The 27,879-nt window shown below is 41.1% G+C and overlaps 1 long non-coding RNA gene across 2 annotated transcripts in view; it reads right to left on the bottom strand.

The window, feature by feature from the left end:
- The window catches only part of LOC126272774 (uncharacterized), an 86,966-nt gene that overhangs the window by 35,674 nt on the left and 23,413 nt on the right, over positions 1–27,879 (bottom strand). The window contains exon 3 of one of the 2 annotated variants that reach the window (XR_007549263.1): positions 4,954–5,100. This is a non-coding gene — a long non-coding RNA (uncharacterized LOC126272774). Of the gene's footprint in view, positions 1–4,802; positions 5,101–27,879 lie in introns of those variants that run through there. The other variant, XR_007549262.1, reaches the window with a different exon arrangement.

Below are 27,879 nucleotides of genomic sequence, written 5' to 3'. Positions count from 1 at the left end.
GTTTTCTTCATGTAGAAACCGCTGGGTAAATTTCAATCGCAAACATAGTTATTACGTTGCGCACGTTACTGTTTAGTTCACATGACGATGAAGTGTACGTTAGATTTAGGAATTTTCATGACTGACACAAAGAAGGAAAAGTGCAGCCTTGAGAGAATAGATTGACTCGGCAGTATGGATAGCCGTAAAAATCGTATTCTGGTCATATACCGCGGAAGGAATAGCCATCAGATTGTAGCGTAGTTTATTAATTAGTAACTTCATCCCGCCACCAACACACATAAGATACAAATTCTTTTTCCTGCCCCAGGGGAAGATATTCCGCATATCATGCTGTAATAGATTACAAAATCTGAAGTTGTAACAACTGAAGTAGGTGTATATCTGAAACTATTGTAGTATTGTAATGACTTGCTAATTAAGTTTAGTCTAATAGATAAGCCTTCATATAGTTGCTATCAAAAAAATGTATTCTCTTCATAGTAGATGTACCACTTAATGAACAAGCGATTGCTAAACATCGAATAAGTGTTATTGTTTTGATTCATGCACTGTGAATTACTGACACAGAATTAAAATAACTAAATCTCGACTAGTAAACAAATGTATAAGCTCAATCAATCATATAGACTGTACATGTCGTTTTTTATAGAAGCAGCTGCTTTTTTTTACAAATGCTAAGGTCACAGACATGTCGTCACGTTCCCTGGTTTTTCTTGCGATCGAGTTGTGAGACACTGCTGCAAAACTTACTCGTTGACACGATCTGGTCATGTCTAACGTGCAGTTTGTTATCGTTACAGCAATGTTCCGACGCATGAAGAAGTTTTTCTCCCGTTGTTTGGGAGGGGAGAAAGACGAGGGTCTGCGACTGGAGAACTTGGTCGCTGTTCGGGGTACTGTACAGGTGAGCCACGTCACGTTTCATCACTGGTGACGTAACATGCAAAGCAGTAAAGTCTGAGAGCTACCTGTCTGTACATAACATGGTCAGTAGATACTGCAGACTGTCACGATTTACTGTAAATGAATGTTTGGTTTTCTATGAACATCCCATGTGACACGTCAATTTAAATAACACGACTTAAATAGGCATCTCTGCTCGAGTGATGATTGACACGATTATATGAATTACCAGCTAACTACCTAACTCCATCCAAACAGGCCTCTGATGTTACAAAGGTACCGATCGAACGCCTCGTCATCGTCAGCCGATGGACGTCACTGTATGGAGGAATATGTGGTCAGCATTGTGCTGTTCCGGACGTTTTCACTTTTCGTGATCAGATATGAAATACCGGCAGCAATGAGTGTCACTGCTGGATGGATGGATTTGATGATCACTGGAGATCATAAGACTCTTCATCCTCAAACTTTAGCTTATCTCCAGACCTACATAAAATTATTAAAATTTTCCATAGTCATCTCGACTGTAAGTAGAACAAAGAGTTGGAGTCCTCTTAAACTGACTTCTGCCTCGCATCAAAAGATAAAGTGCCATAAAACAAGGATGCTAAGAATTCTAATACCACTTGCGACACAGATCTAGTGGTCGTTTAACATGAGGCCATTAGAAATGTGTTATATTCGGATGCGAGCCATGTTGACCTCAGCATGTCAAAGTCGTATATTCTCTGAGCTGCAGGGTAGCCTCACACTGTGTCTCCCTGTGTTCCCTGCAGGCCTCCTTCACTGCATATCTGCTGGCTCTTTCCCCTGGTTCCCACTGGCCCTAGCTCCTCTCCTCCGTGTTATTACCACAACATGTCCCGACTTGTCGCAGTAGGTAAAATAATTTTGGTAATCGAACCTGAATGCTGTTTAAACAATTCTGACAATTGTATTGAAGCCCATTAAACTTAACACTGACCTCAGACATGGACAGTTGATTCTAACCATTTATCATTGCGGGAACTTGAGTGCGGTATTTGTTAACACTGAAAAAATAACGACGTGAGAGGCTTGAGAAAGGTAACATCCCTCTCCAGTTGTAAAGAATTATGGTGAAAAATATTCTAGGAGCAGAGCTTCACATAATATGCTTTCAACACGAGCGACTGGTTGTAGACGACATTTCAGACCATCTGGTTGCCCAGCCAGTCACTTGATGACCGTGTTTAATATAAGACTGACCAAAGGAAATGTAGCAAAACTTGTTATAGTCCCGTTTGCTTTTCTTTGCAGAGGAAGAACAGGGAGGAGCTCGTAATAAAAAGACTGTGGCTCAAGTAGTTAAATTATAGGCCTCTGTCATTCCAGTTTAACTCATCGTACGTAGGATAATGGTAATGAATGTCGGAAGAACAGAATACTAGCTGACAATACCGCCAATCAGTGAATATCACTAACTCTAGGCCAAAAATTCGAAATAAATGTAAGAATTTGTAACACATGTATATGTAAAGAACTAGCGCTATCTCTGAATTACCAAACATGATCTGCGCCTGATGAAACTAATAAGTTATTTTCCTTACAGGAGCGTCAGTTCACCCTGGACTCGTTTTTTGAGGAGATACTGCAGAAGCGGCTGCAGGAAGAGAAAGAAGTACTTTCTGTTTCGGTGAGTGTAAATTAAAATAGTAGAAGGATTAGTAGCATCTGATTTCAAAATGAATTTTTCGTTTTCTCACTACATGATAACTATGGAATATGATACTAGTTACTGGTCTGCTTCCGGGTGTTAGGCAGAATTGTTGTGTTCATTTTTTGCACAATACTTCAACGGACGTCCCAGCCATCAACTTCATGTGCCGCAAACTTTGCAGTAATGTACGCTCTGCTTGACCCAAATCAGTCAGGAAACGTCTCACGATCTGAAGAAGATGGCTCGGTCATTTTTTGAAACTTTGACTATAAAGCAGGAACAACAACACGGCATAACCTCAGAGGCACACCATTAACCAGTCGTGGCCAGAAAAATGTTAAAGATAATGGGATATTAGATATTTGTTAGTATTAATTGTTGCTGAGACATCACACGACTGGTGTTTATTGGATACTAAGCTGAGTTACTAGATATTAAGTACCGACACCTGTACACTGCTAAATTTATGATAAATGGAACACTTGGTAACACTTTTACATGATAGAAACTAGCATTAATTTTGAACTACTGCACATGTTGGACAACATAAAACTAGTAAGTTCTTTTCCAACAGGAGCGTCAGTTCACTTTGGACGCGTTTTTCGAGGAGGTGCTGCAGAAGCGGCTGCATGAAGAGAAAGAAGTCCGTCCTGCTCCGGTTAGTATAAATTCGCACAGTGTAGGGAATAGCAGCATTTGGTTTGAAAGCGAATTTTTCGTTTTCTCACTATATGATAACTTACTCTCGAAGATGGTACTAGATACTAGTCTGCTTCCGGGTGTTAGGCAGAATTGTTGTGTTCATTTTGTGCACAATACTTCAACGGAACTCCCAGCCATCAACTTCATGTGCCGCGAACTTTGCGGTAATGTACGCTCTGCTTGACTCAAATCAGTGAGGAAACGTCTCACGATCTGAAGAAGATGGCTCGGTCAGTTGTTGAAATTTTGACCATAAAACAGAAACAACAACACGGAAGAACCTCAGAAGCACACCATTAACCAGGCGTACACAGAAAATGTTAAAGATAATGGGATATTAGTTATTTGTTAGTATTAATGGTATCTGAGATGTGAAACGATTTGTGTTAGTTGGATATTAAATTTAATTACTATATTCTTAATTTCGATACCTGAACCTTGCTAATTTGTGGTAAATGTTACAATTCGTCATACTTTTATATGACAGGAATTAGCACAAATTCTGAATCATTTCACATGTTAGATAACATGAAAGTAATCAGATCTTTTCCAACAGGAGCGTCAGTTCACACTGGACGCCTTTTTCGTGGAGTTGCTGCAGAGACGGCTGCAGGACGAGGATTAAGGAGGTGCTGTTACGGTAAGTGGTACTTCGATCAGTCTAAAGGACAACAGATTTTAGTTTCTAAGTGTATTTCTCGTTTCATGATCACATGGTAGCTCCCTTCAGAAGGGGATTCTTCAAGATATTATTCGAGTATAGAGTTTTACGATTTTTAATATAACTGAAATGCTTTCAGTTTAGATATATCACCGTGGCTATCAAATTCTATGGTCGACCCACAAACTTTCTCGGTACCCTTAGTCTGCTGTTCTATACCAATTTTGAACTCTGATCAGATACAAATCCCTTTCGCGGCATACATATCTTTTCGCTCTAGTATTGGTGGGATATACTTAAACTGAAGAATCAAAGATACATGCAATACCGTTGCCTACACTTTCAGATGCTGGATAGCCATTCAGTAAACGTTCTCCTAGGTCCCCTCCCGCCCATAACACAGTTATCATAGTTTCATCACAGTTTCACCTTCAGCCTCCCACGATTATTCCTTACATTTTAATCCCATTTCTTATGCTGCATGATCGTTTATTTTTCTGCCACATAGTTATCCATGAAGCTCTATGAATTTGAACTGAGCATTTACACAACTTTTAAGAAACTCTACTATGCATTTGCCAACAGTCACAATTCTCTCCATTCCTTAATGAATATAGTTCAGGTGAGGATAATACATCAGTTTGCGTGATGTATCCACTAACTCATAAATATTATGGTACTTGTAACAGCTATCTACCATCGTGAAGCAATAATTTTGTAGACCGTTTCACCACTATATATCACACTCTGGGAGGAGTAAATAGGCAAACAGTCACTGTCGGTAGTTTTAATATTTGCGATAAAGAGTATTCTAGGGATCATGAGTTTGGGCGGTAGAAACACTCCTTCTATGGATACAGGAAACAACCATTTATTAGCATGGGGTTATGCGATAATTTTGCATTTTAATTTACAGATATCGTATCAACCCACCATAATAGGGCGACGTTTATAATTTTGAAATTTATATTTGTCGGCAGATCACTCCGGTGTCCTCCGCGCCCACCTTGGAGGTCTGCACTTCACACCGCGCAGCTCTTGAGAGCCGCCATGTCAGACGTTGGATTTGTTCACGCGTGGCCACCAACGCGACGTCTGGAGAAGACCGTCTGGCTGCTAAACTGTTCGACGGCGATACCGCGGCCAATACCACCTGAAACCACAGTTACCAATCCAATAAATCTTTGGATATGACATAACACGTCTCGTTATTTCTTTTATTAGCAACAGGCGGCGTTGTGGCAGTGCAGGGGACTCGCATGACGGTGGTTGAAGTTCTCTAGACCAGCAAGGTCTAGGGGACGATGGCTTCTCTTAGTAGATTAAGGCAAACGCAATAATGGTTCCTTAAAAATAAAACTAATTCGATTTTCTGTCCAATGCGAGTCCTGTCTGCAATTACCTCTCCGTCGATGAAAGTGGAAGTTATACTTGCATAATTCCTACTTGTTACTTTTATTAGAGTTACAAAATTAAATATAAGGAATAATAGTAATGAAAACTGTTGTGGCAATGGCACTGGAATGGAAAAATTTGGAATCCACAGGACTTACCTTCGAAAATTTGCATATGAAGCTTAACAGCTAAATCATTGACACTAATGATAACTCTCGAAAGACTAGAGTGACTATAAAATGTCTGCTCCTAAGGATAGTAGTATCTATAATCCCAATATTTACTAATCAGCTCAGTGAGCCACATGTGATATGGCCCTACACACGCAGCATACATTGTCCACTCATTAACTACTGTTTCTTCTTGTACGTAGAAAACTAGACTGATCAGCCAGAACATTACAACCATCTACCTAATAGCCGGTATGTCCACCTCTGACACGGGTATCAAGGGCGACGTGTCGTGGCAGGGATGCAATGAGGCTTTGGTAGGTCTCTGTAGGGAGATGGTACCACATCTGCACACACAAGTCGCTTAATTACCATACATTCCAAGTAAATTGCACTCTGTCCAGCATTAAACTCTAATGTTAGTTCTGCCATCTTGGTCGCCCGTCCTGTTTTACCAGTCTGCCCAGCTTACGACCCCCAACACCTGTAATGAGGGGTGGCCCCGACAAGTCATGCAGTTTCCGGGCCAACTCAATCAGCCCTCGGACAAATAGAGACATATCGCAGGTCTCCCTCATTCTACACGCATACGGCACTCTCACCGATACAGATGCACCGTGAGCTTGTCTGACTAGCAGGTATTCCTCGCCATGTGACGCTGCTATCGCCTGGACCACTTTATATCGACAGTGGGACGGTGGCCATAACATTCTGCCTGTTCAGTGTCTGTGGGTATGAAGTAGTAGGTATGCAAACACACTCAGCAGCTGGGCATAACAGAAGCGCCACAGGTGTCTTTGCAAGTGGGACACATAAATCAAAGCATACTTAGTGCAGTCAAACTGATACTGCAATTCACTGAACTGCACTGGCGAAAAAACAATTGTCTAGCATGTGGATGTAACCTCAGACGAGTAACCAAACGAATGAATAGTGCGATCATAATGTTCAGCCTTAAGGACGACTGAGAATTCAGAGAAAGTTCATGAACGCTGCTACGTATTCTGTGGCACCCATCCCCTTGATTTGTTATGAAGTTAAATTTTACTTTCAGGAGAAATGTTACAAAGGGAAATGTTGTTGCAGAAGGCACGTTTTTATTTCATTTTTTATTTATTTCACCAAAAGTAAGGAAGAGTCGTTTGGAAGATTTATGGGGGTACGACATGAGCTATATGTGCAGCTTATACATCTGGATCACCTAGACGTAAGGATTTTGTCACAGACTGGAGCATTCTGCAATGTTCATGGCCGTACAGGTAACTTCAACCTTAAGAAAATGACTCAGCTATTATGTTCCAGAAATATAGTAATGAAAATGTTTAAGAACTTTTGGGTAATTTAAAGATATTGCGTCGGATAACAATGAGTAACGTCTTTTAAACCTCTCTAATGACTTTTGCTTGAAATAATAACGCAAACGCAAAATGTTAATATTAGCACGATTGTTCGTCACTTGTAGCTTACATTTTCCTTTATTATATAGATAAAATCTGATTACAAATGTACTGTATATTATAGACCTCTGAAGTGCTACCACGATTAGGCGAAAACGTTTGGTAAATACACGTAAATTCAGTAATAAAGGACGGAATATCCTCTTATCTCTATGATAAAACACAATTAGATTTTTCACAGATTATAACGTCATTCACCGACTTGTAAAGTCAGCAGATGAATGAAATGAATTGGAAAATGATTTAGATAAGATACCTGTATGGTGCGAAAAGTTGCAACTGACCATGAATAAAGAAAAGAGTGTAGTTGTTCACATGAGTACTAAAAGAAATATGCTAAATTTCGATTACACGATAAGTCACACAAATCTGAAGGCTGTAAATTCAACTAAATACTTAGAGATTACAGTTACAAATAATCTAAATTGAATCAATCACATAGATAATGTTGTGGGTAGAGCAAACCAAAGACTGTGATTCACTGGCAGAACACTTAGTATGAGCAACAGGTTTACTAAAGAAACTGCTTTTACCACGCTTGTCCGCCGTATTCTGGAGTATTGCTCTGCAGTGTGGGATCCGCATCAGGTGGGACTGACGGATGACATCGAAAAAGGTCAAAGAATGGCGGCTCGTTTTGTACTATCTCGAAATAGGGGAGATAGTGCCACAGACATGATACATGAATTGGAGTGTCAATAATTAAACAAAGGTGTTTTTCGTTGTGACAAGATCTTGTCATGAAATTTCAATCACCAGTTCTCTCCCTCGATTGCGAAGACATTGTGTTGCCACCCATCTAGATAGGGAGAAATGATCATCATGATAAAATAAGAGAAATCAGGCCTCGCACAGAAAAATTTGAGTGCTCGTTTTTCCCGCGCACCGTTCGAGTGTGGAACGGTAGAGAGCTTGAAGGCGATTCGTTGAACCCTCTGCCAGGCACTATATTGTGAATAGCACAGTAATCACGTAGACGTAGACAATTTAGTTCATAGTAGCTGTTAATAATAGAAGGGATACACAAAAAATCGAAATGGCAGTTAATAACTGCCGACTTACGACACAAAAAACTCGGATAAGACGATGTAACACAAAATTAGAAGGTACTTCAGTACTGCATTTCATAGTTTATAGATATGGAAAAAAAAGGTGAAAGAAATAATTTTTCTTCCTAAAATGTGGCCGGTGTTATACAGTACGATAATGGAATAGCAAATTGAATTATATTCGTCACAGTTGTCTAAATAAGTTTCAGAATGTTGTTAGTTACACTGTGCTTAAGGTCTTCTACGTTAGAATATCTGTTTTCAGAATAATGCGATAGGAAAACCTTCTACTGCTGAATAGAAACAAACTATGCCTCCTACTCCACATACTTTTATTGTACTTTGAACAGCACTGTGACTTGTACATTTCAATAAGTCTCTTCCACATTATTGAGAATTAGTTAGGTACACAGCTCGTAAATTTATTTATTCTATGAATTCGTTCAGCAGATTGCTGGGTATGCACCATTTTAACGCATTTTCTAAACATATTACCACCACAACAAATAAGCTGATCCATTTTAGCTTATTCTTCATTCGATACTCTTGAAATTTATTAAGCCCCACAAGAAACGTGTGTCGGCTACAAGACATTCAGGTCCGGTAGGAATAAAACTTCACCGATCCCCCTGTTTGCAACATTACATGGGAGAATACTAACCTATCGGGAGAACTCTGATCTGTTACATCAAAAGTGGGAAGTGGTGACGTTAATATAACACAGCACACGAAGATGTAGAATTTAAAGATACTCGACGCCCCATTTGTTCAATGGATGGACAAACATAGGTATCTCATATTCCGAAGATGTAAAAGTTCTTTAAATTTGTGAACGGTTGATTTACTTTAACTGAAGGATAATGAAACGAAATAAAAATGAAATCTGATCATAAATTAAGCAAAAGTTTGAATTCTATGAGCGTGTTACTATGGCCATTTGAATATGCAGTGAAGTATCTGAAATAAAACCAAAGTCATGGTTCACACACAAGTGGGGAATACGGAAAGGGGCAAATCGATAAATCTTCTCAAATGTAATTACTAATTCGGGAAAGTGTTTGAACATCTCTGTTGCTGGTGTAGTTATTCATATAAGGATTCGTTACCCTTTTGCTAAGTTCCAGGTGAATCTGATACAAGGTTGTTAGAGGACAGCTGTCAGTACTTGTTATATGACAACACTCCAGTCTTGCTTCAGAACCTTTCTTCGTTGGATTTATGAACTCAAATACAGTCTTAGTTTCACGATGGCTACATTTATTTGTATACTTTTACTAGAATCTGATAAGGTCCCCTGCTAACAGCACTACTGCACTGTTACTTAAAAACGCATTGCACTAATAATAAGATGTACTTCATTAGCTATGTCATATGTAACTCCTTTTCCAGAAAAAGTTCCAGTTTCCTTCGCAATAAATGGATTCTTGAGACGTCTTGCTGTCGAGTGTCAAAGTACTTCGAACTTTGAAATAAGTTCCAAATCAAAAGCAGATTGGAGTACTATCCCTCTGCGATAGTCAGATACCCTGTAGCTACCTCTCGAAGAAACTGTGAGCGTCTCAGAAGGAAAATTTTGGCCTACTAAGGCAAACGGTGAAAATACAGCTACTGCATTTTGTAAAATTCACAACAATCTCATTACACATCTCACGGCTAAAATCAAATAATCGCCAACAATAATTGTACTTAAAGAACTTTCTGTAGCAGTGACTACTAACGTATATTCTTTAACCTACAAAGGGGCCAAAATAATAGTCTGTTGTATCGTCAGTTGACATCTAACTAACTACGTGTTTTTCCTGATCTTACTGGTTTCCTACATTTCGTACAATATAATTAAAACGAGAAATCAACGGTGGTCGTTTTTAAAAGAGTTCCACGCATGTCCATCGGTGACAATCCACAAAATTCCGATAAGAAATCTAAATGACTTTCGACAGTACACAATGCTCTGGCTTCATCCTGCTCATTTGTAGAGCACTTCCGACAAGATTCACTATTAAAAGATATTCTGTTATCTTCGCTCTAAACAGAATCAAGCTAATAAACATGTGTGCTATGACAGTAGCACACTAGATAATATCGATTGCAGGAAATTACAGAATGTAGAGAACTGAAGCTTGGCTACTAAATAACAGCATTGCTCACATCTGGGCGAAAGCTGTGTGCTGTTATGTCGTTACAGCACCACAGCACATCGCTGGAGCATTTCAACCGACACATTTACTTCTCCCGTCCAGTAATTGCCATCCTGCGACGTGAGAACACATTACGTCTTTACTAAACTGATTAACAGTTGTGACCAGCTGTGACCTTAGATGGAGGTGACAGCTGCCGCTGTGTGTGCCCCTCCCCTTCTAAGGCCAAACAGGGGCGACCTCTCGCGGCCGGGTGTTCCGCACTGTGTCTCAAGTATGGTGAATTATTGGCGAAGACGAGAGCCTTCGATAACACGCGTCCACTTTTTCAAATAACATCATCACAAGCCTCAAAATGCAACAAATTTTGATTTAAAAATGACAATCAAGACGTCATACTCACCAGATCCCATAAAAGAAAAGTATTGAAATCAAATTCGGAAACATAAAAATTCTGAATAATAAATATTGAGCATTATGGGGAAACTGTGGCAATTTGGGGATATATATTCTCACGTAAAAACCACAAACCCCAAAAATACTAAAGTATTCAAAACAAAACAACCAGAAGAATACGATGAAGAATAGTATAAAGAGGTTGGCATCGAAAATGCAAAAATAAAGCTTCAAATTAGAGAAATTCAGCTGGTATCGAAGACATCTCACCATATATATAAATTAAGTGAAAAGCGAGACACCAATACAAAAGACCAAAAGGCAATATCAACGTAGAAAGTTGAAAGGTAATACCAATACAGGTAGCCAATGTCACGAAAGTTAACGAAATACGGTAGCAAGCACATCACGTACGTTCATAACTAGATCGAATACTCTAATACTGATACAAAAAAACAACAAATTGCACAAATGGACAAAATGCAGTAACATAGGTTCACCAATACACCTCAACAGAAAATCGCAAAATCCCTCAGATTACGGGTAAATACTCTAATACGTGAGTTGTTAATCTCGATCTAGCGACTTTATTCTGTCGGCTACTGAATTCAACTAATTCTGCTACATCTTTGTACATTACTTTCAATTACTAACATCGCGTTCTTCACACTTTACGTTAGAATAACCAGCCTTCATTTACAATAACCTTTCGAAGACTTACGTTTTTCTTAATTGTTGATGTATCAGCTTTCCTTATTCAGTAATATCACTATTACTAAGTTATTAATTTCAATACATTTCAGGTTGCCTCACCTTTGAAAAAAAATATGTGTAGATGTTCACGTAGGTTGTAATCACTGTGTAGTGACGTTACCAAGACAACCAAAGATAACGTTTAAACTCTGGTCGATTAGGAGCGTAAGTGGTGTACAGCGCAAACTCGTCTTTCTGTTAAGTAACTAAATTTGTAGATTCAGTAACATGTCCAGTCCATCAAAATTTGCAACGCTGTGTATATATCCAATACAGACTACAAACACAGCATAAAGTGACAACACTAGCGCCCCTAACGAAAACAAACCGACGCTCCTCACACGTATGACATACGCCCCTACAACACCAATACTTCGCAGCTCCAGCTCGACAGCCGATATCGAAGAGTCAGGTGGAGCCACTTACTGTTTTGACATATCGCCTGCAGTCTGTCTTTCCCAAGTCAGTTTGTTTTACTTGTTACATTACCGCCATAATCGTGCAGCTCAGCATTGGAATGACTGCGGATGATTATCTCGTGCCGACAGAATGTTGTCTACTGAAACAACCATCAGTTTCTGCAGTTGATACATTTTTCCGTTTCATCCTGTTGGAAGTAGACATCTCCATGCTTGTAATTCGGGAGGCATCTGATGAGAAATATGTGTCCCGCCGAGACTTACGCAGTTTTGTCGTTCTCATAGTTTGATAAGAAGCGGCGCCAGTCACGGAAACTGACATACGGCCGGGACAGTGGTGTGCTGACGACATGTTCATCAATATCCGCATCTAGTGATGATGAGCTGAGGATGACACGGCGGCCAGTCAGTACCTTTGGGCCTTCATGGCCTGTTGGGATGGAGTTTAGTTTAGAGTTTTAGTTTTATGATTACGCATTAAGACCTTCATCGAGATCGAGGAACATTTTCTACAAAATTCATTATGGATTCCACATACAGACATAAAGCGACATTCAGTTCAATAACAGCGTCAGTAAGATGTCGAGCAGAAGAGAACGATACCCAGGTTAATGCTGTTTACCTTCATTTCGCACTGTCGCACACTTGTTCAGAAAAAAATTAAGAGCAAACGGCGGTTCGTCCTGTGGCGAGCGGAGCAGTGGATCGCACAGAAATATTCAACTGAGAGAATTTTACAGTGCATAAAAGTTTTAAATTTAAAATCATCCATTCTCCTGCCTCTATGACAGATAAGTACTTAGTTATATAATGAACCTCTCCAACGACGTACACAGTCTTTCTTGGAACTAGTGGTCAGCTCTCACGTGCTCGGTTTGGCGCACGCTCAAAATCCGATCCTGCACCACTGAAGTCCACATTCCAGCTGCTGAGTTGGTCTGGAGGGGTGGAGAAGGGAGCGTGGGCAGCAGGTGTCTCCTGTACTCGGCACTGGAGCAACGCTCCGCCGTGTATGCACCAGGGCCCTCCTACCGTCGAACCTCGCGGAAGAGCCTTCCGACCCTGTCGTTCCACCAGTGTGACACATAAATATCAGATTTTGAATCTAATTCATGTCTGTTCTGTAACTTATGATACCTGTTTTGTCACTGAACACTGTGGAAAATGATACTTTTGAAACTGAAATAACAACAGCATTCAAGTCAGGTACGACAGGTAGGAAATTTCTCTGTTTGCTGCAGTTAATATATCAGTATTGGGACCAGGTTTTACACAACAACTGGATAGAGCTTGAGGGCATCCAATGGGATGACACTGCGGCGTCGCGGCTCCTTCCGTCCTTTATCTGCAGCTACCTGTGAACTCACTGCAGCATATCGCCGGCAGAAAAGCCGAACAGAAACGTGCCATACTGCAACTCGCACCAGGCTGCATACAACGTAACTGTGCAAAGAAACCTGGAAAAGGTCTTAATTTTGAATGAGAGGTGGAAGTACTGGAAAAATTTGCTATATTCTTAACATTGATATTTTACACGTTCACTTCCAAGCCCGTGCTAATCTTACCACAGTCATGCACAAACCCTTTCATTCACGTTAGCAAGATTATGGTGACGTATTTCTGGACATCTGATCAGTTACTAAGCTATTCTTAAATGAAAATGTTCGTCATGGTATTAAGTTTTCGGTGTCTAATGCACTCACGTCTTTGGTTACCGATCTGCTTAATATGCCACTCGGAATTACTGTCTATTCTCAAACACAAAATTGATTGAAAGATCCATAATTTCTAAAATACACATTGCCTTCTCTTTAAAGCACTTTTGACGTATGTAGCACAACGAAAACCGGCAGATTATAACTTCCTTCGGAGCTCATACTACACACGACCGTACCATTGAAAGGTTGTCTCCGACTACTCTAGACTGAAGTAAGCTTTCTCTATCTCCAAGAGAAAAGATGCGGGAACAATACTCCTTTCTGATTGATCAGTTTTCTTTAAAGCCAATAGAAAAACATTGTTGTCCCTTTTTAGTCTGCGCTTTTCATGACCAATCAATCAGAAAATAACATGCTTTCGAAATGTACTTTTTCCCGAAATAAATATTTAGCATTCTCATATTTTGTTTACACTTTACGTTATTAACTATTTTCATTTGCACTCGAATTAGCTTTCCTTTTACCATAGACTTACTTGACATATTATGTTACTAAATTCCCCGTTGTACAACGTTCATCAGTAGAAGAATGATTTATATAGTTTCTTTAGACCACATTTACGTGTCATTGACACTACTAAAAGCATATAAAACTGTACAGTGGTAAATGAACAAACAGCTTTCAAGAAATAAACAGTAAAAGTCGCAAAAACATGCGCTTGACCTGTTTCTTGAATGTCTCTGTGCGCTACTGGACTCTGGTAGGTGAAAATAAGAGCTACGTATCGACTGAACCCACTTCCAGACCATCTGTCACTGTGCACGCATGAGTCATTCTCCCGATACACAGGTTCTAGACACAATGATCAGATTCGCCAATATCGTTACACACTCTCTCTCTAAACCTGTGTGATTTGTTGTAGTTTATTGTGTTTCTGAGCTTGCACTTCGTGGAAAATATGGATGCAGCAACTCATAAAATTCAGGTATTTCCCAACGTCTTCTAGATTTCATTTAGGATTCATTGGTGGATCTGATACTTTATTTAACGATCATCTTTGGAAGGCCTGTGTTTTAAAAGACACATGTAAAAGTATTAAAAATTTTGTTCTTTCTCGTATGGCGGAGGTTTACAGAGAAAAAAGAAAATTGCTGTCACCGATCCTGTACAAGTTAGCGGAGATAAGACAATGAAACTTCAACAATTTCGCTGTTTATCATAGTAGTCATATATGTTTCCTCTAATGGAAAATCTATAGCAAGGTCTTTTACATTCCTGACACCTCGTGAATAGAGTAGTAAAACTTTGGGATAATCGCTGAGAGAAATCGAAATACAGTTATTTCTCAGAGCTGCAATTGCCCAGGTGTCATGACTTGTCGTCTTTCAGATGCACAGACTCTTCTGAATGGCCGGCCAGTGTGGCCGAGCGGTTCTAGGCGCTATTGTCTGGAACCGCGCGACCGTTACGGTCGCTGATTCGAATCCTGCCTAGGGAATGGATGTGTGTGATGTGCTTAGGATAGATAGGTTTGATTAGTTCTAAGTTCTAGGGGACTGATGACGTCAAAATTTAAGTCCCGTAGTGCTCAGAGTCAGAATAGGGACGTCAGAAGATATTTCGTTGATCTTAGTGAGATTTTTAGTTTTACCCATGTTCTTCGCAGTGTGTAATACATACTGAGCAGGAAAGTCTGCCATGATTCCTACACTAGGTGGAATTTTAAATCAAGAACTGTGCAAGCTGTGTATGAAAATAGCGACTTCTAGAATGCCTGGAGAAAACTGAGATTCTATCTCGACAAACCACTATAATTATTTAAGCAACAGTGCTCCGTCTGAAATGAAGGGACACAGAATTTCAATTTTGGTTGTTTGTGATTATTATCACACTGTGCCAACATTGCTGCACTGTACAGCCAATTAGAAAAATGAGTAGTTGACCCACTGTGTGTACAACAAGGGGCAGAACACTGCAAAAATATATTCGGGCTAACATATCTGACATTATATCCACATGCAGAGAGTTGCTGCATCTTGCATAGAGATAGGGACAGGAAAGTAAATTCAAAAACGGTTCTTTCAAAAGAAGTGTGAGATAAAATTGTCACTGAAGTTGCTGAAAGCTTTGAATTTACTGGATGTCTCGTAGCTGCAAATTTATTTAATTCCGAAAAGTGTATATTGTAAGCAGGTCACTTTCTGCAAACATTGCTACAGGCGTCCTGCAAAATAAATCCCATCCCCATATTAAACACGAGGAATGAGTTTAGAAACTACTGGAATTCCTATTCGAAAATAATTTGCAGAAACATTGTAGTCAAACAACGAAACTCCTGAAAGTGACTGTTACCATACAGGCGCCATCGTCTGACGCGGACAGATTTTTCTCTATCTTGAAGATTTTCTGCGACGTGCTATGAGTCATCAGCTGCTAACAGCAGTCGCAGCGCTCTCAATCGAGAAGGACATGGTCATTGTAGAATCAATGAATTGAATGAATGCTTCATTGGCATTGGCATTGGCATTTCGTGTGTCTTCGGACATGGATGCACGCTTGACCGAAGGAACTTGACATGATAACTGGGAATGACACACGCACTGCAGTATCGTATTTATCCGCCTCCACAGAGCAACTGACTTTCAAGGAATATGCCTCCTCTGTATGAGAATATTCGAAGTTCATTCAACAATTAAAGAGACAAATTGGTCTGGAGAAAAAAGAATTTATTTTTACAAAATAATGCTTTTTCTACATTTCAACATAATCCCCTTGAACATTTCTGCTCTTATTACAACGGGCTACAAGCTTTTTTTATTCCGGCTGCAAAGAACTCTTTATCTTGATGTTTAACCAATTTCCCACAAAATTTTTCACGTGTTCTTTGTCCTGGAACCTCTTTTGGCGTAATGCCTCCTTCAGTGCACTAAACATTTGGAAATCACTAGGTGCTAAATGAGAACTCTAAGGGGGATAAGGCAGTACTTCCCAGCCCATTATGTCGATGGTTTCGCGGATTAGATGAGCAATATGAGGACTTGCGTTGTCTTGCTGGAGAATCACACCTCTCCTCTCAGATCCACGACGTCTCTCTCTCATGGCTGGCTTCACCTAGTCTAAAAGCAAATACGATTAATATTGGCTGTTCATTATATACTGCTCTTCGGGATAACAAAAAACTGGATCTTCAGCATCCCAAAACACCGTCAACATGATTTTTCCTGCTGATGCTCTGGTTTTGCTTCCACTCCATGCTTTGTCCTTTTGCTTCTGGCTCATAATAGTCAACCCAAGCTTCATCACAAGTTAAAATTTTGTTGAGAAGTGCTCACCTCCTCTTTCATAACGTTCCTTTATCTCTGTGCATACTCTCTCTTTATTTCCTCGTGTAAGCGAGTCAAGTCCTTTGGGTCCCATCTTGCACATGTTTTGCGGTACTTCAGCTTGTTACAGATAATGTTATGAACTGTGACAGTACTAACTTGAGCCTTATCAATTATCATTTCCACAATACCACGGCGGTCAGCATGAATAATGTCATCAATTCGACTTTCCAGTGAGGGAGTTGAAACTGCAACTGGTCGGCCAGAACGGTATTCGTCAGTCACTGAGTCGCGTCCAGTTTTTTAACTGCTCTACGCACTTGTAAAAATTTGCACGATTCACACCACTTTCATCATAAACTTAACACATTCTACAGTATATATTCACTGGTTCCTAGAATTCAGAAAGTAAAAAACGAATAACAGAAAGTAGTTCAACTAATGTGGACGTTTCAAGCGGACTCGCCATCTTGAAATGCATTTTTGAGGTTATAAACAAAACAATGTTGATACATCAGCTGATCAGGACTAATCCTAGTGATACTAACTGAAAGCCATGAAAGTATCAAACTTGCCCTACTAACAGTTTTTCCCCAGACCATTTTGTCTCTGTAATTATTAACTGACGCTCGTACATAGTGAACGTAAGGGTACAGGATTTAGACATGTGGCTGGCGATATATGGAAGTTCGGGCCTGGCCATGAGTCGTGCACGGATAGCCAAATGATAAGGCGACCGCTCGTGATAAGCGGGAAATCCGGGTTTGAATTCCGGTCAGGCAGAGGTTTTCATTGTCGTCATTATATTATACAGCTGATGGTTGTCCATATCGCAACTGTGGATTATTCCATAACGGCTGTAGTCGTAGACGTGCCTGGTCCTTAGGACATGCATGCATGTCCGAAGGAATTTTACACTGTAATACGAAATAATACAGGCACTGTAGTATCGTATTTACCCGCCGACACCGGGAAAGCGAGTTTAAAGTAAAATGTGTCCAACGTACGAGAATATACGTAATGGATGTACGAGTACAGATGTAGACACATGGCTGACGGCATACGGAATACTGTTATTGTATGTCCGTCCTATTGGCAAGAGGTCTTTGGGACAACGACCGTTTACTATTGTGACAAAATGAAACACCTACAGCCGTCCTTATGATTTTATTTTACTTTGTCGCAACCAGTTTCAGCACTTCAATGCGCCATCTTCAGGCTGTTGTTGATGTGGTATGGCTTGATATGATCCGTATATATATCACATCAGTTGCCAGCAGAACCGGATACGCAGATAATGTGTCAGCACTCCAACCATCGACTGCCAACGGACTGACTGACGAAACCGCAGTGACTGTGTCTAATAAATTAGATTCATAAGCAGAGATTTAAAAAATTAAACTAATTTGCAAGCCTTGCGTTTTCGAGTAGCACTTTATAGTTTTCCTTCATGAGAAATGTTTCCGTTAAATCTTCCACTTTTCGCTTTGCTTTTTCCTACTGACTGAAATAGAAAGCTAATTGACCAGCTGAGGGTTAATGTTGTTTGTTTGCAAGAACCATACTGTAGAAACAATAAGCTCCCACATTTTCGAGCGGATGTAGTGATAGGTACGGGTCACGCTAAGGGAATGGCTACCACGGTCGTTACAAATGGAAATACTTTGTGACCCAAGGGGGCAACGCTGTTGGACAAGCACAGGGTAACAACAGAAGTGAAGGGTGCAGACAAAGAGCGTAGTAGTAAGCATGCATTACTCTCATCCTATCGTACGTTAGACAGATAAACTCAGAGTAGTTTCTCTATATAGACGAGGTCCGTGTCTCCTTGTGACAACAGATGCGAATGCAATATCATTTCTGTGGCACAGTAGGCAAGCTGACGAACGAGGGGAGGTACTAGAGGACGCAATGCAGGAACTACAGCTGATTGTTTTAAATCTGGAAGGCCAGCCGAGTACATTCGAAAAACAAGCTGGTGTAGTTACTAACAAGACGTTACTTTAGCAAACCGCACGGCGGCAGCTAAAAGTAATAGTTGGCAAGTGCTCCAGTACCCAACATACAGTGGCCATAGTACAATTGTCGTACAAGAGGGAAATGACAATAATGCAGAAGACAAGCAGAGGAAAGCACAATTGTGTCAGGCATCAGGAAATCTGATTGACATGGCTTAGTTTCCTACCTCGGAGTATGTAGAATGGAATCGCTTCCGGTACGTGTAGATTTGGGTGCGCAGCTACTAACTGAACTCTTACAAGGAGCACAGGACATTTATATTCCTAGGAAAAAGGTAAACAATCAGAATACGATCCCTTAGAGCCTTGAATTTTCCACTCTGAGGTAAGATCGAGAAGAAGAACGAACATACTCTAGGGCAATCAGAGTGCAGTGCTAGGCGCCATGAATACAGGGATATTAAGACGCTCTACAAAACTTTGCTTCAGGAAACTGAAAGAATACGCTGGCAGAAATTTATACGAAGGCACCTGCAATTTGACATCCTTGAAAGACTGAATAAATGATTGACTGAAAAGATTACGGGACCTAGTATCATGTCCGCAATTCTTAAGGAGGATAGCTCAATGACTACTGGACGGAGAGAGTCGCCAGAATATCTGCTAACCGCCCTGCCTCCAGATGATAACACAGATGCTGAGATACACGCACAACTTTTAAATGAAGTAGATAACGAATATGACAGTCAGATGTTGGTGATCCGGTCTGGTCAAGAAGAAGTTGCTGTCGCGATTTCCAAGGTCAAAACTGCAAACGCCCCTGGTGTGGATGGCGTATACTCTGAAGCAATGCGGATGGTAGGTCCATAGATGGAGCTAGATTTGACAGCATTCCAATACGAGGCGTTGCGAATAGGTAGGATGCCGGCAATATTGAAACCAGCTAGACCAGTAATGACTGAAAAGGGAAGAATAAAAAACCGGCACTAACAAAAAGCTATAGACCTGTTGATTATTAAACGTCTTGGCCTAATTTCAGCAACGTCTGCTCTGTGATCGGTTGCAGGCGCACAGAGAGCTCTTGCGTCTCAACCAGTGTCAACATGGCTTCAGAAAAAGGAAATGTGTACATGATGCGATTAGTATAGTTCTTCAGAGTGTAGAAAATTCGACAGCGAAATTTGCAGTCACGCCAATGACTGACACTGCACGAGAATTCGACAGCTTTTGGTGGCTTGCGATTTTCGAATGTCTTATAGTTCTCAGGGTCCCAAAATGTGTGTACAAGTGCCTTGAAAATTACTGTAGCGTCCATGGCTTGCGGAGCATAGTAAGGTAATCAAAAAGGTTATCAAGGCTGTCCTCAAGGCTCCATAAGTACTCCACTGTTCTGGGATATTGGTACTGAACCCATATTACATCTACTCTACAGGTTAAATGCTACTGTAGATGTTGTTGCATGCGCAGATGACATTCTAGTAGTTGTTTCTATACTCCAGAGCGAGACTGGAGGAAAAGATGAAATATGTGCTTACTCGGATGCAGCATTGTTGCAAGAGCAACAAACTGAGTATAGGTGTTTATAAAACTACATACATACTTCAGAAAGGAAGACTTTCTCTTGGCAGTAATCTTTCCTGAGGTTTGATGGAATATCTGTAAAAGACAGCACTGTTTATAAATAGTTAGGCATTCTTCTAGACGAGAAAATAAACTCTGTAGAACACGTAAAATCTGTTACTCGGAAAGAGGGCCATAATTATCCAAAGATTGTCCGTGCTGGCAGTTCTGACAATAAATTACCGTTGCGTGTGGTGTGATGATACTACGAAGTTATCTTCAACGCCATAGTCAACTTCGCTGCCAGCGTCTTGGCACCTCGTCTTAGATTAGGCAGCTGGAAAACAATACGAGCGGAGCGTATTCTGAGGCTTTACTACCGGTCGAAGGTTTACTGGTAATCCTCGGGATATGCCGGATGGATATCGTGCTACGTTTCAGGTCAGCAACCATTTGGTCGGACCGTGAGCAATAAGATCGTGTGTATGAAATCACAGGAACACATAGCGGCCGAGCGGTTCTAGTCGCTTCAGTCTGGAACCGCGAGACCGCTACGGTCGCAGGTTCGAATCCTGCTTCGGGCATGGATGTGTGTGATGTCCTTAGGTTAGTTAGATTTAAGTAGTTCTAAGTTCAAGGGGACTGATGACTTCAGATGTATAGTCCCATAGTGCTCAGAGCCGTTTGGAACATTTTGAACAGGAACACATATTATTGATAAACGACATTTAAGAGCCAGAAGTTAGATGGTTGGCAGTCTGACTGGGGCAGTAGGAGCACGGCAAGGCGTGTTTATGGCGCATTACCGAGCACTAGGAACAGGCTCAACCTGTGCGGCGGTGCGCCTGCTCTAGGTATGACGCAGCTGTAACAGGTCGCGATCCATACTCCAACCACATCCACCGAATGGGACGTAGCAGCGCACCAGTCTGCCAATGTGGAGAGGAAGGTTCCACTGGGAATGTCGTTCTGAGAGTCCCTCTTTTTTCAGGTAGAGAGAGACTAGACTGCGATATGCAAACAATAACAGAAACATAAAAAGGAAAGAAGAGAAAGAATGCTACGGCCACCCACACGGGTATGCGTAGAATCGAGGACTGCCGAGGCACACACATACCACTGTGAGCGATGTAGAATAGTGTAGCAACAATATGTTCAGAAGTAAGTAAAGTTGGAGTTAAACGAAAACCATCAAGCTCTTCGAAAGCTGCTACTAACATATCTTGTAATATAAGATGGAAGTTATTCACTTAGAACTTGAGTTAATATCCTTTATTTTATGTTGATTATTTAAACTGATTATTATTTTTCAAATGTCCTGCTTTATTTCTACATTAGTATCACCGAAGATTGGTGTTAACATGATTTGCTACTAACTATATAACTTAAACGTTGTGTGCACCAAGATTAACGAATATGTACGACCTGTTTAGAGTTTCCAGATAACAGATCTAAAACTCTTTGCAATAAATTAAATTAAATTATACTGGAATTCAAGTTGTCCTACTTGACACAATCACGTGGATTAAATATCCAGGCGTATTGTTGCAAAGCGATATGAAATGGAACAAGCATATAAGTACTGCAGTAGGGAAGGCTTTCGTCTAGCGAGACAGTATTAGGAAAGTGCAGCTCTTCAAGAAAGGAGACTGCGAGTAGAACAGAAGAGTGACCAGTTCTTGAGTATTGCTCGAGTGTTTGGGAAACTCGGCAAGTCGCATTAAACGAAATAATCGAAACATTCCAGAGTCTTGCTGCTAGATTTGTTGTCGGTGGATTCGATCAACAGGCAAGTGTTACAGAGATGTTTTGTAAACGCAATGGGAATTCCTGAGGGAAGACGACGTTCTTTTCACCAAACACTTATGAAACAATTTAGAGAACAGATATTTTCAACAGACTGAGAACGATTCTACTGCCACAAATGTGCATTAGGCGTACGGACCGGGAAGACAAGATAAATTAGGACTCTTACAGAGGCACATTGATAGTCTTTTTTCCCCAGCTTTTGCGAATGGAATATTACATGAAATATCTGGTTATGGTGCATGGTACGGCCGGAGGGCTTGTGGTGTTTCTGTATGAATGTAAATGCATACGCAAAAATGCTGCTGTTGCGGTCTACAGTCCGAAAACTCGTTTGATGTGGGTTTCCACGGTACTCTATCTTGGGCAAGCCTCTGCATCCTTGAACAACCACTGCAACTTACATACTTCGTTATCGGATTCATCACTTGGTTTCCTTCTGTAATTTTTACTCGACTTTGCAGAATATGTCCTGTCAAGCGCTTCCTCCTTTTAGTCAAGTTATGACACAATTTTTTTTTTTGTCTCCCAATTTATGTTCAGTACTTCCTCATTATTTACGCGATCTACGCATTTAATTTTCAACATTCTTCTGCAGTGATACATTTCAAAGGCTCTATTCCCTTCTTGTGTGAACTGTTTATGTCCACGATTCATTTTCGTACAGGGCTACATTCCAGACAAAAACTATGAGAAGAGACTGTCAGCATTTAAATCTACATACGGTGTTAACAAATTTCTCTTCTTCAGGCACCCTTTTATTACTATTGCTGGTGTATGTTTTATATCCTTCCATCTTTGGCCATAATCAGTTATACCACTGCCATAATAGAAAAAGTCATCTACTACTTTACGTAACTCAGTTCCTAATTCCCTCAGCATGCCCTGAATTAATTTTTCTGCATTCCATTACACATTGCCCATTCCATTCAATTGCTTTTCCAAGACCTTTCTCGTCTCCGAGAAAATTTCACCGTCAGCAGCAAAACTCAAACTTTTTCTCCCTGAACTGTAAGTCCTTCACCAAATTTCTCCTTGATTTTATTCACAGCCTCCTTAACGTACAGATTGAATAACACCAGGGATATGCTACAACGCTGTCTCATCCCTTTCTCTGCCACTGCTTCCCTTTCAAACCCATCTACTCTTGTAACTGCCATTTGGTTTCTGTGCAAGCAGTAAATAATCCCTGGCTCACTCTATTTTACCTCCATTAACTTCAGAATTTCAAACAGTCTCTGACAGCCAACACTGACAAAAGCATTTTTTAAGTATACAGGAGCTATAAACAAAAGTTGGCCTTCCCTTAACCTGTATTCTAAGGTAAGTCGTAGGGTGAGTATTGCCTCGCTCGTTCCTAGACTTCTGCGGAAACCAATTAGATATTCCCCGGCGTCGATATCTACTAGTTTCTCCATTCTTCTGTATATAATTTGTGTCAATATTTTGCAAGCGTGTGTTATTAAGCCGATTAAAGGTAACGTTCACACCTTTTAGCATCTGCAGCCTTTGGGATTGGAATTACTAGACTGTTCTTGAAGTGTGAAGCTATTTTCCCTGTCTCATACTTCTTGCATAGGAGATAGAGTAGTTAAGTAATGGCTGACTCTCCGAAGGATGTTAGAAGCACACGCGGAATGTCGTTAAATCCATGATCCGTGTGTCGACTTAGATATTCCATTACTGTGTCAAATTCTTCTCGCCATATCATACCTCTACTCATATTCACTTATCTTCTCCTCTCTTTCTACAACATTCACTTCCAGTTTACTTACCTTGTATAGACCCCCTATAGTAGTAGACGACCGAGACAGACGCAACAACATGGAAGGATCTGCTTTTGTGACATTTACGAGTTCCTAACTAGGAGAGACATTTATTATATCATCTGTGTGCTTTAATAGTTTAGTTTGGGCTTCTGCGCTAAAATTTAATATCTAATACCCACAGTACTCGTGTTTCCATTTGAGTCAGAAAGTAAACTAATTTTGTGACATATTAAAAGTTCCTAATCAGGGGCAAATTATTTAGTTTCACCTGAGTGCTTCCGTAGTTAGTTTTTTTGAATATCTGCGTATTTCTAGACACAGTTTGTGCGTTTTCGTCAGGGTCTACAGTAGATTTGCGCACCACCTGCCGATAGTCCGTTTATCTGCATCGTTTGGTTTTCCACGGACTTTAGTATGGAGAGGGACTGCGAATGTTGTGTGCGGATGCGAGCCGAGTTGGTGACTCTTGGCTCTCAGCTTAAGGCTGTGTTGGCTTCGGTCACACAGCTTGAGGCTGCAGTGGATGGGCACCACTGTTGTGGGCCGGCCGTGGGGATCCAACGGACGTCTAGCATGGTCCTCACCTGTGGCCATCCCACTTACTGATCGCACTGAGGCTGACCCCTCACCTGTGGTCGAGTGGGTCGCCCCAGGACGTAGTAGGCGGAGAAAGACTTCCCAGGCGGCCGCACGTAAGGCCTTCCCAGTCTGTCTGACAAACAAGTTCCAGGTGCTGTCTGTGGCTTACTCTATCGCTGAGCCAGATGCTGTCGCCTGTCCTGTATCAGAGGGAACCACTCAGCCTGCAAGATCCGGGCAATCGCTGAGGGTGGGATTATTGGTAGTTGGGAGCTCGAACTTTAGGCGCCTTATGGGGCCGCTTAGGGACTTGGCTGACAAGGACGATAGGGAAACCAATGTGCACTCCGTGTGCATACCGGGTGGAGTCATTCCAGATGTGGAAAGGGTCCTCCCAGATGCCATGAACAGCACTGGGTGCAGCCAACTGCAGGTGGTTGCTCATGTCGGTACCAATGATGTGGGTCACTTTGGATCCGAAGAGATTCTCTCTGGTTTCGAGCTGCTAACAGAAGTGGTAAAGGCTGACAGTCTTGCTTGCAAGATGAAAGCAGAGGTGACCGTTCGTAGTACAGTCGACAGAACCGATTGCGGACTTCTGGTACAGAGCCCAGTGGAGGGTCTGAATGAGAGGCTCAGACGGTTCTGCGACCGTTTAGGCTGCAGATTCCACGACTTGTGCCAAAGGGTAGTTGGGTTTCGGGTTCTGTTGAAGAGGTCAGGTGTCCTCTATACGCAGGAGGCGGCCACAGAGGTAGCAGGGCTGTGTGGTGGGGATTGGGCGGTTTTTTAGGTTAGAGGGTCCCGGGAAAACGCATGAAGGTCTTCAGGCACAAAGGGTGCACGCTGAACACAGGAAGAACATAGATGCAGGAACCATTGGTATAACAGTTGTAAATTGTTGTAGCTGTGTTGGGGAAGTAACAGAACTCCAAGCGCTAACAGATAGCACTGTTGGTCAAATCGTTATAGGCACTGAAAGCTGGCTAAGGCCGGATATAAGATGAGCCGAAATTTTTGCGAAGAACCTAATGGGGTTCCGAAAAGATAGGCTAAACACGGTTCCGGTGGCGTGTTTGTTGCTGTCAGAACTATTTTGATTTGTCGCGAAATTGAAGTAGATACTTCCTGTGAGTTAGTATGGGCAAAGGTCATTGTTGGAAACCGGAATAAAATAATAACTGGACACTTTTAGCGAACTCCCAATTCAGATTATACAGTTGTTTTATTCCCGAGGTACGCATAAAATATCATCCGATATTGTGCTAAACGCATTTTATGAAAATTATTTTAAACAGTTGGTTCATGAGTCCACGCGAATAGTAAACGGTTGTGAAAACACACTTGAGCTCTTAGCAACAAATAATTCTGAGTTAGTAATGAGCATCAAAAACGATTCAGGGATTACTGAACACAGGGTTTTCGTAGCGAGACTGAATATTGTAAACCCCAAATCCTCGAAGAATAAGCGAAAAATATACCTATTCAAGACAGCAGGTAAAAATTCACTTGACGCCTTCCTGAGAGTCAATCTCCACTCATTCCAAATTAATAACATAAGTGTAGACCAGATGTGGCTTAAATTCAAAGAAATAGTATCGACAGAAATTGAGAGATTCATACCAAATAAATTAACAAACGACGGAGCTGATCCTCCTTGGTACACAAAACGGGTTAGAACACTATTGCAGAAACAACGAAAGAAACATGGCAAATTTAACCAGAAGCTAAATCCCAAAGATTGGCGATCTTTTACAGAAGCTCGAAATTTAGCGTGGACTTCAATGCCAGATGCCTGTAACAATTTCCACAACGAAACTTTGTCTCGAAACCTGGCAGATAATCCAAAGAGATTCTGGTCGTATGTGAAGTATGTTAGCAGCAAGAAACAATCAATGCCTTCTATGCGCGATAACAATGGAGATACTATCGAAGACAGTGCTGCCAAATCAGTATTACTAAACACAGCCTTCCGTAATGCCTTCACAAAAGAAGACGAAGTAAATATTCTAGAATTTGAATCGAGAACAGCTGCCAACATGAGTAACGTAGAAGTAAATGTCCTCGGAGTAGTGAAGCAACTTAAATCACTTAATAAAATCAAGTCTTCTGGCCGAGTCTGTATACCCGTTAGCTTCCTTTCGGAGTATGCTGATGCATTGGCTCCATACTTAACAATCATACACAACCGTTAACTCGGCGAACGATCCGTATCCAAACACTGGAAAGTTGCACAGGTCACATCAATATTCAAGAAAGGTAGTAGGAGTAACGCCCATTAAGTTAACGTCGATATGCAGCAGGATTTTAGAACATATATTGTGTTCGAACATTATGAATTACTTCGAAGGATACGGTTTAGTGACACACAGTCAACATGTGCTTAGGAAACATCGTTCCTGTGAAACACAACTAGCTCCTTATTCACATGAAGTGCTGAGTGCTATTGACAAGGGATTTCAGATCTATTCCGTATTTATGGATTTCCGGAAGGCTTTTGACACTGTACCACACAAGCGACTCGTAGTGAAATTGCGTGCTTATAGAATATCGTCTCAGTTATGTGATATACTGTCGGAGAGGTCACAGTCCTTAGTAACTGACGGAAAGAGATCGAGTAAAACAGAAGTGATTTCTGGCGTTCCCCAAGGTAGTGTTACAGGCCCTTTACTATTCCTTATCTATATAAACGATTTGGGAGACCATCTGAGCAGCCGTCTTCGGCTCTTTGCAGATGACGCTCTCGTTTATCGACTAATAAAGTCATCAGAAGATAAAAGCAAACTGCAAAACGATTTAGAAGAAAAAGTATCTCAATCGTTCGAAAAGGGGCAGTTAACCCTAAATAACGAAAAGTGTGAGGTCATCCACATGAGTGCTAAAAGGAACTCGTTAAACTTCGGTTCCACTATAAATCAGTCTAATCTAAAAGCCTAGGAATTACAATTACGAACAACTTAAATTGGAAAGAACACATAGAAAATGTTGTGGGGAAGGGTAACCAAAGACTGCGTTTCATTGGCAGGACACAGCCCTACTAAGGAGACTGACTACACTACGCTTGTCCGTCCTCTTTTAGAATACTGCTGCACGGCGTGGGGTCCTTAACAGATAGGACTGACGGAGTACATCGAAAAAGTTCAAGGAAAAAGAGGAGGAGGTGATTAGTGTTTAACGTCTCGTCGACAACGAGGTCATTACAGACGGATCGCAAGCTCGGGTGAGGGAAGGATGGGGAAGGAAATCGGCCGTGCCTTTTCAAAGGAACCATCCAGGCATTTGCCTGAAGCGATTTAAGGAAATCACAGAAAACATAAATCAGGATGGCCCGAGACGGGATTGAACCGTCGTCCTCCCGAATGCGAGTCCAGTGTGCTAACCCCTGCGCGACCTCGATCGATGAAGTTCAAGGAAAGGCAACACGTTTTGTAGTAGCGGGAAATATGGGACATAAAGATGTCTATGTATTCCTTCCACCTATGAGCTTTCCATTCCTTGCCTT

Source organism: Schistocerca gregaria, chromosome 5 (assembly GCF_023897955.1).
Source record: "Schistocerca gregaria isolate iqSchGreg1 chromosome 5, iqSchGreg1.2, whole genome shotgun sequence".
Classification (NCBI taxonomy): domain Eukaryota; kingdom Metazoa; phylum Arthropoda; class Insecta; order Orthoptera; family Acrididae; genus Schistocerca; species Schistocerca gregaria.
Note: the sequence above shows the minus strand (reverse complement) of the source record. Positions and strands in the feature narration are given on the sequence as shown.